At 34.5% G+C, this 13,639-nt stretch overlaps 1 protein-coding gene across 7 annotated transcripts in view; it reads right to left on the bottom strand.

Moving 5' to 3' along the window:
- Positions 1 to 13,639, bottom strand: part of LOC136043738 (orphan steroid hormone receptor 2-like) — a 302,790-nt gene that overhangs the window by 230,624 nt on the left and 58,527 nt on the right. The window contains exon 1 of one of the 7 annotated variants that reach the window (XM_065728652.1): positions 7,003 to 7,110. The exons of the other annotated variants lie outside the window; for them this stretch is intronic. The gene's annotated coding sequence lies outside the window, so the exon portion shown is untranslated. Of the gene's footprint in view, positions 1 to 7,002; positions 7,111 to 13,639 lie in introns of those variants that run through there. 7 annotated transcript variants of the gene reach the window in all.

The following is a 13,639-nucleotide window of genomic DNA, read 5'->3' as shown; positions in this document are numbered from 1 at the left end:
CGAAAGTCATAACTTGCATCCCTTCCCCCCGGGGACTGTGGGGGATAAAGTCATCCTCAAAGACATAGATATTAGATTTTTCGACTATGCTGAACAAAATAGCAATTTAGATCCGGTGACTGGAGAAAAAAGAGCATTGGAGGGGACCTAGTTGCCCTTTAATTTTTTGGTCACTTAAAAAGGGTACTAGAACTTTCAATTTCCGTTCGGATGAGCTATCTCGCAATATTCTAAGACCACTTGGTCGATACGATCACTCCAGGGGGAAAAAAAACAAATAAAAAAACACGCACGTGAGATCTTTCTTCTTTCAAAATATACAAAATTCCACATTCTTGCAGATAGGAGCTTGAAACCTCTACAGTAGAGTTCTCTGATACGCTGAACCTGATGGTGTGATTTTCATTATGATTATATGACTCTTGGGGGTTTCCTCCTTTTTTTCAAAAATAGGGCACAGTTTTTCAGGCTCGTAACTTTTGATGAGTCGGACTAAACTTGATAAAACTTATATATTTAAATCAGCTTAAAAAGCCGATTCTTTTGATGGATCCATTGGTATCAAAATTCTGTTTTTTAGAGTTTCGGTTCCTATTGATCCGGGTTGCTCCTTATTTACAGTTCGTTACCACGAACAGTTTGATATTGAACATCAAATCAGTTGCACCTACCTTGCTATTACTGAAAACACTCGCATACATGTGCGCTGAAAATCATTTCAGACCAAATGTGCAAATCTAAGCACGTACGTAGGGTTTTTTTTTGTGGAGAGGGAGAATAAAAAAAAAATGGTACTTAGATGTTATAGCCACCAAACTTTGTTCTCGATCTGTAATGAAACCGGTTTTATGTGTCCACTCGGAGATAATCAGCCAAGCCTGAGCAAGATAAGCGGTATCTATGCAGGTGTATTTTAATTAGATATTTAATATAGACGTGGTTAGTTTAGGTATTTAATATAATTTGTTCTGGGCGGCCTGCTTTCCATACTTCTCTATTGTAGTTTCCAAATTTGTGACCAGAGTAGGTACTTATTTCTTTAAGCCACCACACTCAAATTCTGTCGAGAAGTGAAGTTTGGTGAATGCTAATGAAATAAAACAAAATATGATGAAAATATAATACTTTATCAACAAAATTACGCAAACTACAACAAAGAATTATTGAAGTGGGGCCGCCCAAACCGCATTATATTAAATACGTACCCTAAAATAACCTAACCAAAATTCCAACTAAATATTTAATTAAAATATAGCTACAATATAGTTTCCCGCCGAGCCGAAGCTAATATTATCTAGTAGAAAGACCATGAAAACCGGTTATTGTCTCATGTTCGCGATATAAGATCTTGAGGGTGGTGATTATAAGACAAAATTACCCTAAAATATTATGTTTTCGTCATATTTTGACACATTTCATTATGATTAACCTAACTTTGCTTCGTTGGTGTGGTCGTTATAAAACGTAAGTACCGAGAAAAACTAATAATTTGAATGTAAACCACCTAGAGAATCGGTAAAAAAATAGAAATAGGGGGAACTAGCTCTCCTTCTGAATTCATACCTGCCGAAATTCATATTATTGAAAACACCCATTGGCTGAATATAAAACCCAGAGATAATTAGAATGTGAGGAGAACTGCTTCTCATATTGCAATAGTTACATTAGCTTCAATCTATTTTGTATGAAAAATGATAGTCGGGACATTATGGGCGTTAGGCTACGTTAGATATCTATCTAGATAGCAGAGGTTACCTAAATGCTTTGGAGGCCAGTCATTGCCTGCGAGCTTTTTTTTAGATCCTGCCAGTGGCTAAGAATTAATGGAGATAAAATATAGTAAGTATGGAGCTGATAGGTTCGTGTGGTCATTTATCAGCGCACTAGAGTTGACTAAGACAACAGCACTGTGGCTGCAATGTTTTATTGATTTGTTCAATTGAATTTATTGATTTTACTGTTTTATTGATTTGTTCAATTGATTTTATTGTTTTATTGATTCGTTCAATTGATTTTATTGATTTTATTGTTTTATTGATTTTATTGTTTTATTGATTTTTTTTCAATTGATTTTATTGTTTTATTGATTTGTTCAATTGATTTTATTGTTTCATTGATTTGTACAATTGATTTTATTGTTTTATTGATTTGTTCAATTGACTTTATTGTTTTATTGATTTGTTCAATTGATTTTATTGTTTTATTGATTTTTTCAATTGATTTTATTGATTTTATTGTTTTATTGATTTTTTTCAATTGATTTTATTGTTTTATTGATTTTACTGTTTTATTGATTTGTTCAATTGATTTTATTGTTTTATTGATTTTTTCAATTGATTTTATTGATTTTATTGTTTTATTGATTTGTCCAATTGATTTTATTGTTTTATTGATTTGTTCAATTGATTTTATTGTTTTATTGATTTTTTCAATTTATTTTATTGTTTTATTGATTTTTTTTTCAATTGATTTTATTGTTTTATTGATTTGTTCAATTGATTTTATTGTTTTATTGATTTGTACAATTGAATTTATTGATTTTACTGTTTTATTGATTTGTTCAATTGATTTTATTGTTTTATTGATTTGTTCAATTGATTTTATTGTTTTATTGATTTGTCCAATTGATTTTATTGTTTTATAGATTTTTTCAATTGATTTTATTGATTTTTTCAATTGATTTTATTGTTTTATTGATTTGTTCAAATGATTTTATTGTTTTATTGATTTGTACAATTGAATTTATTGATTTTACTGTTTTATTGATTTGTTCAATTGATTTTATTGTTTTATTGATTTGTTCAATTGATTTTATTGTTTTATTGATTTGTCCAATTGATTTTATTGTTTTATAGATTTTTTCAATTGATTTTATTGATTTTTTCAATTGATTTTATTGTTTTATTGATTTGTTCAAATGATTTTATTGTTTTATTGATTTGTACAATTGATCTTATTGTTTTATTGATTTGTTCAATTGATTTTATTGTTTTATTGATTTGTTACCCCGGCTACTTTGTATGGAAGGTGTGGTGTTAGAAACTCGGGATATAGCTCATTCGATCGAAGATTGAAGTTTTTTGTGTCCTATTTAAGGGTCAGCAGTAATTGAAGGGTAACCAGCCCTCTTCCCCTGCCCTTTTTACCACCAGTTGTCTAGATAGCCCTCCCCCGAGGTGTTGAATCAACGCCTTGATAGAGCTATTTGGTTCATTAATATTAAAATGGCTAGTAAGCATGCTTCCAGGGTCAACATACAGGAGAGACAATTGCCCTAAATTATCTGAATCTTCCAATGTCCAGAGGCAGATGACAATGTCCAGAGGCAGAGGCAATGTCCAGAAATTCATGGATGTCTAATCAGCTTAAAATCTTCGAAAATTCAGGGTGGCTGGGGGGGGGGGGGGTAAAAATGTTTTATTTCCGATCCACATACATTTTTGTTAGTATAAGCTCCTCCGGGCTTAGAATCTATGCATGCCCAAGCTATTAAAAGGTAACAGTCTGTCTACGTCTTCTTCGGAAGGAAATATTATGGTCACAAAAGAGTAGCACCGTTCCAATTCGATTTCCCAATCAACACTCTTTTCAAAGATATTAGTCACTACCATGCCGAAAGCCCCCCCCCTCGTAATTAGAAACACGGTACAAAATGGAAGGAAACATGAAATTCATGGAAATTGGCTGTTCTTAGGGTTGATGGTGGCCGGGGAGAAATTAATTGTGGGCCCCCCTTCCAGGTCAAAAATAAAGCACAAAATGGTACTTATGTGTTATTGCAACACCACTCAAAAAGTGATGTTAGGTTAATCCTAATAAAATATACCGAAATATGATGAAAATACAACAAATTATAAAATATATCGTAATAAAAGTATATTATATATCATAATAAAAGTAATAAAATATATCGAATCATGGAAACTACAACAAAGAAATATGGAAAGTAGGCCGCCCAGAGCATATTATATTAAATACCTAACATAACCTAACCAAAATACCAAATCTATACAATAAATATTTGATTAAAATATACCTATAAAGTAGTTATCTTAGTTTGCCTAAGCTAATTGTCTCCGTTTGCAGACAGACAAACCGGTTTTACGCAGACAAATCAGATCAGTTCTTGAGTAGCGTCGCAATGATACATAAGTACCCAAAAAGCCCAAGAAGCTACAACCACAGTGCCCCATCCCCAACCATGGCACATGGGGTAGCTTGATTCGCCCCCCCTTCGAACGGCGCTGCAGGGGAACTCTGCCCATTACAAAGTAAAAATTTTATTATTGTAACGTTTTCTTGGGTGTTTATAAAAGATATTTTATGAATATTTACATATTCACATATTTTAGCTGGGAATAAAGTGAATACATTGTCTGCTGCCTTTTCTATGCTCTGTCAATAAACATTCAATAAAAGTTTTTTATTGTTTTAAAAGTAGAGTTGCGAGAAAGAATCAAACTTTAGCGCAAGGAGCGGGGTGTCGAGGAGGAAGAGCCCCTTTCATATACGGAGTAATTTCTGTTCGTTTTATGTTTTAATGTCGCTCCTTACTTTCATTTCAAAAAACTTATTTTTTTATTTAATTTCTGAAAGTTTTTGAATTAATGCATGTCTGATTTTGGCTCTCCGTGCATAAATTATTAAAATGAAATTTGCATATTAATTCTTTTTTTGGCTAAATGGCTTTCTCTTAGTTTTGATCAGACGATTTTGAGAAAGAAGGGGTGGGGAAGGAGGCCTAGTTGCCCTCCAATTTTTCGGTTACTTAAAGAGGCAAGTAGATCTTTTAATTTTTAACAAACGTTTTTATTAGTAAAAAAAATACGTAACTTAAGAATTAACTTACGTAACAAACTTTTATATTCTTATATTTTTGATTATATATATGAGGGGGTTGGTCCCCTCGTTAATACCTCGCTCTTCACACTAAATCTTGTTTTGTCCCAATTCTTTAAGAATGACCCCTGAATCAGAAAGACCGTAGAATAAATAGTTTAAATTACTTAAAAATTTTTAGCATAAAGAGCGAAGTATTTATCTCCTCCTAAATACCTCTCTCTTTATGCTAAAGTATTTTTAGAACCCTCATATGCGTAATAATCTCTGTTCGTTTTAAGTTTTAATGCTTCTCCTTACTTTCAATTGAAAAAACTTTTTCATGTTTATATTTTCATTGTTTTTTTTTTCATAGTAATGCTAGGAAGTCCTGCGCCCTTTTCATTGAATTTCTCTTCCCCCATGAAATATTCCTCCAAGGAAAGATCCTCCCATATAGCCCCCTCCCCTGAACCCCACACCCAAACAAAAAAATCCCCCTGATAACGTCGGTACACTTCCCAGTTACCATTACTGTATGTAAACATTGGTCAAAGTTTGTAACTTGCAGCCCCTCCCCCAGGAACTTTGGGGCGTAAGTCATCCCCAAAGACATAGTTATTATGGTTTTCGACTATGCAGAACAAAATGGCTATCTCAAAATTTTGATCCGTTGACTTTGGGAAAAAATGAGCGTGGGAGGGGGCCTAGGTGCCCTGCGATTTTTGGTCACTTAAAAAGGGCACTAGAACTTTTCATTTCCGTTAGAACGAGCCCTCTTGCAACACTCTAGGACCACTTGGTCGATACGATGACCCCTGGGGAAAAAAACAAAAAATAAAAAAACAAATAAACACGCACCTGTGATTTGTCTTCTGGCAAAAAATACGAAATTCCACATTTTTGTAGATTGGACCTTGAAATTTTTTCTATAGGGTTCTCTGATACGCTGAATGCGATAGTGCGATTTTCGTTAAGATCCTATGACTTATAGAGGGTGCTACCCCCTATTTTCCAAATTAAGACAAATTTTCTCAGGCTTGTAACTTTTGATGACAAAGACTAAATTTGATGAAACTTATATATTTAAAATCAGCATAAAAATCTGATTCTTTTGATATATCTTTAAGCATCGAAATTCCGTTTTTTAGAGTTTCGTTTACTATTGAGCCGGGTCGCTCCTTACTACAGTTCGTTACCACGAACTGTTTGATAATATAATTGACATAGGGACAAGGTGAGCAATTTTTGGGTAAATTTTTCGTTGTTTATTTTATTTACGACGTTTTCGATAAAATATCGAAAATATGAAGGCCAATGGAAGAAGGTGTAGAATGCTTAGGTTAGGTTTAAGCCTTTTTTACACCCAAAAACTGGTAATATTTTGGTCATTTTCAAGATCTCAAAAAGGACCTAAATTTGAATTTGCGATAGAAGCGATTATTATATTCGTAAAAAGCTTAAGAAAAAGGCATCGAGTGGTATGATCACTTTATTCGTAAGTCAAAAATATGAACAACGAAAAATTTAGCCCTTTTTCATGCTCTTTCCAAATACAATAATCAATTCGCTCTTAAATTCACCCCTCCCATAATCGTCCCATATATAGCCCTAATATTGAGTTTCCCCATTACTTCGATTATCTTTTAACCAATTATCTTTTCGTTCTGGAATTTTTCTCTGTGTGTAACTCAGCAAAATTAATAAAAAAAAAATATTGTAGACCTACTGATCTGTTAGCCAGTAAACACTCGAGAATTTGCATCTACAGATACGGGGTTGACACAACTGAGACGCTTGGGAGAAAGATAGGATATGTATAATTTGGGTTGTATATGTGCAAATTAGGGGGGAGTCATTGGATAAGTATAGCGGGGCTACATGGAAAGTATAACCTAGCCTAATCAAAATACCAACTAAATATTTAAGAAAATATAGCTACAATGTAGTTTTCCACTGAACCGAAACTAGTTGTCTCCGTACACAAACAGGAATAAACCGGCAATTGTCTGATTTTATAGAGCCAAATTATTGAGTGTGTACTGGCTAAGCGATAAGTACAAAAATATTATTTAAAATGTTATTATAATTAGTTTAGCAGGAGAATGCTCCAACAAAACCTAGCATTCTTGATCTGAGCCCCGATTTTCTAGAGCAGTGAAACGTATATCAATGTACTTTTACCTTTAAGCAACTGAATATTCATTAAAATACATTGAATAAAATAAAATCTCCAGACATCCATTTACTATATAGTATGCTACTTCTTCCGAGTATCGGGGAAACTGCGTTCAGATGCAATGTTTTCAGCTGTTACATTATCGTTGTCATGGCGAGAGAGGTCACAGCCAGAGGGTCAAAGTTCCTATAGCAGTCCAAGTGTAAAAAAAAAACATTTTTGGAAAATCTTCACTTGTAAATGACTGAAAAGAGTAAATGGAGCAAGGAGGGCCTTCAGGACTGTGTCAAACCCATTATGTAAGCCTAAAAATATTTCTAAAATTTCATGTTTTAAGAGGATGTAAATACATAAGAGAAAAATTGTGTTATTATCAATCCGGAAACAGTGCCAACTCAATTGTGCAGTAATTGGCGAGCCGAATCCTCCTCCTCCGGGGCTCTCATTAGCATGGACCAAATTCTGAGAAAGTAAATTATTGCAAATGCCGTATCCGTGGGGAGGGGGTTGAACATCTCCCCTCGAAATGTTTGACTCTTAAAAACATGACAAAATGAATATAAACAAATTTTGACGCGTTTTACAGTTTTTTGCAACCCCCGAAAAAAATCCTGGATACGTTCTTGATTTTGATCAGAATTTTCAAATGGTTTAAAAAAATGCCTTCATAGGGGGTCCAACGGGCACCACCAAAAGGGGTTGGAAACCAAATTATGGGAATAATATATTTTTATGCGTGGTTTCATTGTTTAGCAGAATCAGGGGGTGACAATTCCCAGAATGTAGCGAGGGTGCAAAATGTACTTTCCGAGAAAGTACACCAAAAGGGGTTGGAAACCAAATCATGGGAATAATATATTTTTAACCGCGGTTTCATTGTTTAGCAGAATCAGGGTGACAATTCCCAAAAATGTAGCGAGGGTGCAAAATGTACTTTCCGAGACTAGGGAACAACTTTGTTCTTTGTTTCAATAGTTTCACTGAAACTATGCCCCAAAAAATTGGCATTGACAATTCCAAACAAGGGTGCTTTTCAAAATCTAGGGTGCGAAGGGGGCAGCAAAAAATAGGGGCACATGCACCCCTCCCCAATTGACGGGCCTGCCATGACTAGCCAAATTAAGGTTAAAGATTAAACAAAGCGTAAAAGCTATTCATGTCTTTTACATGTTTCTTTTATATGATGCCTTACATGTTAATCGGTTTTTATAAAGTTATCCAAATGTTTTTGTAGGGTTGGTTTTATTACTGACCTGCATTAAGCAATGATTGTGACCTTAAAACGAGTTGTTTATTTGTCTTGTTTTAAGACTGGAGTTGGAACCGTAAACATTACATAGGTCGTATCTTACAAAACCGGACTTGGCAAAAACGGGATTAATAAATTCGCAAAAACAAAAAGCGAGACAAATCTAAGAAAATTGCAAAAAACAATATCGTATATACAGTAGCTTTACAGCTTTACTACAGTCATGTCATATCAAACAGTTCGTGGTAACGAACTGCAGTAAGGAGCGACCCGGCTCAATAGTAACCGAAACTCTAAAAAATGTAATTTTGATACCAATAGGTACATCAAAAGAATCGCACTTTAATACTGATTTTAAATATACAAGTTTCATCAAGTTTCATCTTACCCATCAAAAGTTACGAGCCTGAGAAAATTTGCCTTATTTTAGAAAATAGGGGGAAAACCCCCTAAAAGTCTAGAATCTCAACAAAAATCACACCATCGCATTCAGCGTATTAGAAAACCCCGCAGCAGAAGTTTCAAGCTCCTATCTACAAAAATGGGGATATTCGTATGTTTTGCCAGAAGACGATCACGGGTGCGTGTTTGTTTCCTAGGGGTGATCGTATCGACTCAATGGTCCTATAATGTTGCAAGAGGGCTCATTCTAACGGGAATCAAAAGTTATAGTGCCCTTTTAAAGTGACCAAAAAAATTGGAGGACATCTAGGCCCCCTCCCACGCTCATTTTCCTCAAAAGTCACCGGATCAAAATTCTGAGATAGCCATTTTATTCATCATAGTTTAAAAACCTAATAACCATGTCTTTGGGGACGTCATACTCCCCCACCATCCTCGTCGGAGGGGCTGCAAGTTACAAACTTTGACCAGTGTTTACATATAGTATTGGTTATTGGGAAGTGTACAGATGTTTTCAGGGGGATTTTTTTGGTTTGGGGAGGGGAGGATCTTTTCATCGAGAATTTTGTCATGGGGGAAGAGAATTTCAATGAAGGGGATGCAGGATTTTCTAGCATTATTTAAAAAAAATCAATGAAAAAATAAAAAAGTTTTTTAAACTGAAAGTTAGGAGCAGCATTAAAACTTAAAACGAACAGAAATTGTTACGCATATGAGGGGTTCACCTCCTCGTAAAACCTCACTCTTTAAGCTAAAGTATTTTTAGTAATATCAACTATTTAGTCTACGGCTTTTGTGATTTAGGGGTCATTCTTAAATAATTGCGACAAAATTCAAGCTTTAGTGTAAAGAACGAGGTATTGACGAGGGGCTGAACCCCCTCATATAGAAAATAAAAACATACGAATATAGAAGTTCGTTACGTAAGTTAATTCGTAAGCTACGTAAATTTTTTACTAATGAAATGTTCGTAAAAAATTTAAAGTTCTAGTTGCCTTTTTAAGTAATCAAAAAATTGGTAATCAAATTTCGTTTTAATTATTTATGTGCGAAGAGCCAAAATCAAAACATTCATTAATTCAAAAAAGGATCAGAAATTAAATAAAAAAACAAGTTTTTTTTAACTGAAAGTAAGGAGCGACATTAAAACTTAAAACTAACAGAAATTACTCCGTATATGAAAGGGACTTTTGTATTGTCGCTCCTTACTTTCAGTTAAAAAAAACTTGTTTTTTTTATTTAATTTCTGAACGTTTTTGAATCAATGCATGTTTTGATTTTGGCTCTCCGCAGAGGAATAATTAAAACAAAATTTGCATTTTTTTTTTTTTTGGCTAAATGGCTTTCTCATAATTTTGATCGAATGATTTTGAGAAAAAAAGAGCGGGGGAGGAAGCCTAGTTGCCCTCCGATTTTTTGGTTAATTAAAAAGGCAGAAAAAAGGCTAGAATTTTTAATTTTTTACGAATATTTTTATTAGTAAAAGATTTACGTAACTTATAAATTAGCTTACGTAAAGAACTTTTGTATTCTCATATTTTTATTACATATATGAGGGGGTTCGCCCCCTTGTCAGATCCTCGCTCTTTACACTAAAGCTTAAATTTTGTCCCAATTCATTAAGAATGACCCCAGAATCACAAAAGCCGTAGAATAAATAGTTGAAATTACTAAAAATACTTTAGCGTAAAGAGCGAGGTATTAGGAGGAGGTGAGCCCCTCAAATGGGTAATAATTTCTGTTTGTTTTAAGTTTTAATGCTGCTCCTTACTTCCAGCTGAAGGAACTTTTTCATATTTATTTTTTCATTGTTTTTTTTAAATAATGCTAGTAAATCCTGCGCTCCCTTCATGGAGATTTTCTTCCCCCATGAAAAATTATCGATGGAAAGTTCCTCCAGCATATCCCCCTCTTCTCAAACCCTCCCCAACCAAAAAAAATCCTCCTGAAAAGGCCTGTACATTTCCCAATAACCATTACTATATGTAAGCACTGGTCAAAGTTTGTAACTTGTTGCCCCTCCCACGGGGACTGTGGGGGAGTAAGTCGTCCCCAAAGACATAGTTATAAGGTTTTTCGACTACGCTGAATAAAATGGCTATCTCAGAATTTTGATCCGTTGACTTTGGTAAAATAATTAGCGTGGGAGGGGGCCTAGGTGCCCTCCAATTTTTTGGTCACTTAAAAAGGGCACTAGAACTTTTCATTTCCGTTAGAATGAGGCCTCTTGCAACATTCTAGGACAACTGGGTCGATACGATCACCCCTGGGAAAAAAACAAAAAAACAAATAAACACGCATCCGTGATCTGCCTTCTGGCAAAAAATACAAAATTCCACATTTTTGTAGATAGGAGCTTGAAACTTCTACAATAGGGTTCTCTGATACGCTGAATCTGATGGTGTGATTTCCGTCAAGATTCTATGACTTCTAGGGGGCGTTTCCCCCTATTTCCTAAAATAACGCAAATGTTCTCAGGCTCGTAACTTTTGATGGGTAAGACTAAACTTGTTGAAACTTATATATTTAAAATCAGCATTAAAATGCGATTCTTTTGATGTAGGTATTGGTATCAAAATTCCATTTTTTAGAGTTTTGGTTACTATTGAGCCGGGTCGCTCCTTACTACAGTTCGTTACCGTTTGATGAGGAGTGGGTTGTTTTTATCAACACGTTGGGGCAGCAATCTTGAGAAAAGAAACTGAAAACCCGAAACTTGTCGGTTTTAACATTTTGGTGTTGCACTGTGCGCAGTGTTAGGGCGTCTACATACAGGGGAAGGGTAGAAGCCGTTTCCCCTCGCAAACTCTGGAAAATTTGTCTTGTGCCAAAACATATGTCAAATTTGCTCACCTACTGTGTTTCTAAATGTTGTAAATGGTTTATTATGGTTCGGGCTTCGGCTTAGGCCAGACATACAGGAGAAATTCCCTTACATATTGTGTTACTCAGTGGGTTTCTGTAGATGGTAATCAAGTAAATGGGTGGGAATAGGCACTAACGCGGATTATTTTCAGGAAAGGTTCAATAATAAAAAAAATGAGGGCGAGAAGGATAACTGTAAAAAACAAAATCCTGGGGCTCGATAAGATAAAGAACTAGATAAAAAAGATAAAAATTAAGATAAAAAAAACTAAAAAACTATCTGTCTTGGCTTTTTCTAGGCCTTGACCGATTCAGGATAGTTGTAAAACAAATGAGGCGAGAAGGATAGTTGTAAAAAAAAATCCTGGGGCTCGATAAGATAAAAAAAAAACTAATTCATTTGATTATTTGGATAAGGAGTGCCAGAAACAGAGAATTTTTGAGACTTCGGGGTGGGAGCGGAGCAGAGGACCCCAGAGTACTACTGGGTGGGGATCATTAAAACTACACGGTTTTTACGTAGTTATAACGAGAACGTCACCAAAAAGTACTTAAACAAATTTTTGTTTATAATTTATTTACAGAATTAAGCTAGGTTTCACTTCAAAATTTGATGACATGGTTTGTTGATGCCAATTCCTGAGATGTTCTGTAGTAAACTCAAAAAGAAGAAGCAGAATACATTAAACAGACATCAAAAGCGTATGTAAAGTAATTCATTTCAAAAAATGGTTTCAGGAGTCTTTTTCTAGCAATGGCAAAATGATGTGTTAATCATTTAAGTCTTGTTTGCCAGTAACTTAATTCATAGCATAAGGTTTCTTGTCTAAACTTAGTTTTTTTTCAACTGTGCATCACGACATTTTGGAGTGTGACACATTAGCATAAGCTGTGTCTATAAGAAGCATGCCCTTTCTTGTCTAATTTTTCCTAATTGCCACATTTTATTGCCTAATTAAGAACTCGCATATAAAAACTAGAGCTAGTTTTTGAGTTACTGATGAATGGTACCGGTTATCAAGATAGGAGTTTGCTAATAGACCATGTGGCAGTGACACCAGTTCGTCGAAACGTAGGGGGACATGGATTTTTCAAAATCTAGGGTAAGGCAACTGTTAAATACAGTTCTTATTTTACCATTTTTATTTTACCAATGAGACTAGAAAAAGGCTACAAAGGGTAAAATATAGGGGAGGGGGAGAAGATCTGTAAATTTGTATTGACTGAAAGATGAAGGGCTGCCCACTCTTCACTACCTACTGTAGATTCCGAATTATCCCCATTCACCATGGGTTACACACTTCTGCCATTCCATGCCTCGCATAGCTGCCTCTGTGCCTAATATATTACAATTGCACTACCTCACTGTATATAGGACTGTGAAAGTAAGCAACCCCTTCCTTTAAGATTTGAATACTGCCAGTATTTCTCATTGGTTATCACTTGCTGTATTATTCTACCCTCATTATTAGATTTAATACTTACGTTTTCCAGCGACCACGTAAAAGAAGTACAGTTACGAAGAAAAGAAGAAAAGAAGAAGAAATCCTAATGAAATGTACCAAGATAATATGAAAATATAAACTTTAGTAACAGGATTGTGGAAACTGCAACAGAGAACGCAAACCACCTAGAAAGCATTATACTAAATATCTAACATAACCAAATATTTAATTAAATATTTAATTAAATATTTAATTAAAATATAGCCACATAGTAGTTTATCTCACTGAGACTAAAACAATTATCTCCGAATGCACTCAGAAAAACCGGTTTTACTCAGATCAAAAACTTGAGTGGGGTTGCTATAACACTTAGGGTAGCTCAAGTTTTCTTATTCTTAAATTGCTCAGTCGCTACAAACAAACAACGGATACAGGATACTAATCCCCTAAGGCCCCAACTCCTGTAAAATGATCCTCATTAATCATTTCCTTGCTTTATTTTATCCTGTATTTACGTAACGTTCTTTTCAATGAATTCGTATTTTTAGATATTCAAGCAACAACTATGGGCCTAAAGTATATTTATCTAAAATTTAGGTATGTACAAAAATGTCTCGGCAACATCCTAAATAATAACCATTATAAAAATAGTCCTGAAGCCAAATGCTATATAATACAAAT

This window comes from Artemia franciscana, unplaced genomic scaffold, assembly GCF_032884065.1.
Source record: "Artemia franciscana unplaced genomic scaffold, ASM3288406v1 Scaffold_898, whole genome shotgun sequence".
In the NCBI taxonomy this organism is placed as follows: Eukaryota; Metazoa; Arthropoda; class Branchiopoda; order Anostraca; family Artemiidae; genus Artemia; species Artemia franciscana.
Note: the sequence above shows the minus strand (reverse complement) of the source record. Positions and strands in the feature narration are given on the sequence as shown.